A 3,005-nucleotide genomic window follows, 5' to 3' on the forward strand; every position below is an offset into this window, starting at 1 on the left:
TAAGTATGCATGTATGTATGTATGCATGTATTTATTTATGCATGTATATGTGTATGTATGTGTGTATGTATGTAATGGGTAGTGTGTTTCTTAACAATTTTGATTATAATATCATCGCTAAAGATTTCTGATTATATGTTAGATTTCAAACTGCTTAGCGGATCCTATCCATCCTAGAACTACATGCAATGAGTTGAATCCAGCTGTGCCAACCAAACATTTGATGTCAATTTTATGCTTACAAACCTGAAATTTGCTGCATACGTCAATTTCATGGAAATTAGCGTCGAAATTTTGCACCACCTTTTGGCTACCATTGAAAAGTGAGATGATGTTTACATGTCTTGATTGTAGGCGCCAACGTAGCACTGGAGATAGGATAGAATTGGTTTTCCTCAATCTAATGATGCTTCTTCGCACTCACACACGAATACACATATAACACAAAAAAACACAGACACACACAGAGACACACACAAACATACACAAACGCACACAGAGACACACAGACACACAGACACACGTACACATATGCTATGTCTGGTTTAAAAAGCCACATCAGATGCCATAATGATTCTAAGGTGTAGGTACAGGACGTGGTCAAATTCTGCACAAGGAGTAGACAACCCCCACATAGGCATGTATGTATATAAATTTATATATATATATATATCATTGTTCTTTACAATGAAATGGACATTTAAGGGCATATGATTTCAGCTTTAGAGAAAACCTCTCACTATGTTCTGATATATACAATACATACGATATGTATCTCTCCCTTTCTCTCTCTCTCTCTCTCTCTCTCTCTCTCTCTCTCTCTCTCTCTCTCTCTCTCTCTCTCTATCTATCTATCTCTCTATCTATCTATCTATCTATGCATGCTTGTATGTATATATCACATACCACCTTTTATACTCTGTCATCTTATCTTAAAATATATTTAAAATGTTATCTTAAATCTATTGTGATCACGTATTGCAGTAGGCTCCCTGCCTCTAATCAGTTATGTTTACTTGACATCTTACTAGAGATCGGATGCTAGAAGCCATTGTTTGCTAAGCTCTTTGGCACCTCCAGATGCTAATTTTAAATTACGGTTATATTAAACAGAAATGAAATAATGTATGTTGTCAGCCACTCTTCGGAGCTGAAGTAGACGTTCCTCTCTGTGCGACATGTTATCTGCTCTTTCAGGTTTATTAAATGGAATTTCTCATCAAAGATGCACTGTCATCAAACCGCGAGAAGCAAGAGTTAATATACTGCGACTACAATGGCCATATTTAATCTAGTTACACTATTTAGCACTTCAGCAAGGAAAGTGAGATTCTTCAAGAGAAGACATCCAGATTTCGCGTTAGGCTAAAACAAATAGAATTATCGACAGATGGCATCTGGTTCCATTAGCGAATAGTCACATTAGTTATTGTAGTTTTAGAAATTCACATTGAACAAATAGGTTTCACTTGATATTCTGGTCAGGCTAATGGAAGTCAACATTAAGTTAAATAGACATTTGCTAACAGCAAACATTCCAAAGTTACCCAAATATATCCTTAACGCCTTCTTGTATTATTCGCGTATTTTACTTTCAATTACTTTCCAGTTTTACATTATATTAAAAAAAAAATAATAAGTCGCCATTTTCCTACTTTAGTAAGTTAAGTTTTTATGCAACGACCCTTAGGGACAACAATGTAACGTTAAAAAAAAAAACGTAAGATATTTATCACCGAGCAATATTGTAAAGACAGTTTAGAATTACCGTAATCTATCATTCTATTTTCAAAACTAAATATATTGATTTCTTACTTCGGCATAAATGCAATAAATAAGTAAATGATAATAAAAAAATAAAATGTAGAAGTGGGGCATAGACGATTAAATATAAATACATCCTAAGACCCGAGGACTTCGTGACGTTAAGCGGATAAGAGTGAAATCTTGCCTAGCGCAAGTGACATTTCCAGAGAACTGCGTTTATTTGCCCAATAGCTAGCTGAATGAGATAATGTAGAATTGAGTAGAAATAATGTAAATGAAATATAAATGTCTATTAAGCTGGAGGGGATTTCGAGACAAATGGTTAGCTCCAGCATTACGGTATTTGCTAGATGAAAAATTAATCGCCTTCTTGGACGAGAGGCTGGTCTCCTGCTACCTAGCATCATCTGATTATCTTGTAAGCTGTTGTTGTCGTGGTTGTCGTTCGTAATATTATTTTGGCTTGGTTCAGTGTCGTTCCTGATCAAGTACAACTATGATCACAGGCTTTACAACGGTGACCATCATGCCTGTTTAGGGGTAAGCTGTGACTAAAGGATTCAACAAGTCGAGTCCTTATTCAAAGATACTACAAGACGATTTGAGAAACACCTGGTTGCTTTCTGTAACATGTCGAGCGACCATTCTCGTTAGCTGCACATTGTATTCCTAAATGTTGCGTGAAATGAGGTTGAATGGAATGTCTTTTGCGCATGAGCATAAAAGTACTTCAATAGGAACTGAACACTTGTGATATATGGGTAGACAGTATATGTTATGATATATTACCTCTACATCAGAAAGCCAAATTATACTCTTATATATACATACATGTGTGCGTGTGTGTTTCTAATACTTCTCTGCTCTAAAACCAAACATCTAATATAACAAATTAAATGACGTGATATTATCTGTTATTATCAGCATACGATTGTATTGTGAATAATGATAAATTCATTAGAATCTGTCTATATATCTGGATTTCCAATATTATTTTAATATATCGTACGATATCTGAATCAGTTATAAGCATATTACGGTAATTTTAAAATCTTGTACCACGACCAACAGTGACACAAGTTCTGGCACTCTTTTATATAAACCCAAGTAAATTTCCTACTGAAATCAGCTAGTAATAGATCAATTGCTAGGATTGACTAATTACCGAATTAGCGCGCGCGCACACACACACACACTCACACACCACAAACACCACCACCACCACCACCACCACCACC

This window comes from Octopus bimaculoides, chromosome 15, assembly GCF_001194135.2.
Source record: "Octopus bimaculoides isolate UCB-OBI-ISO-001 chromosome 15, ASM119413v2, whole genome shotgun sequence".
Taxonomy (NCBI): domain Eukaryota; kingdom Metazoa; phylum Mollusca; class Cephalopoda; order Octopoda; family Octopodidae; genus Octopus; species Octopus bimaculoides.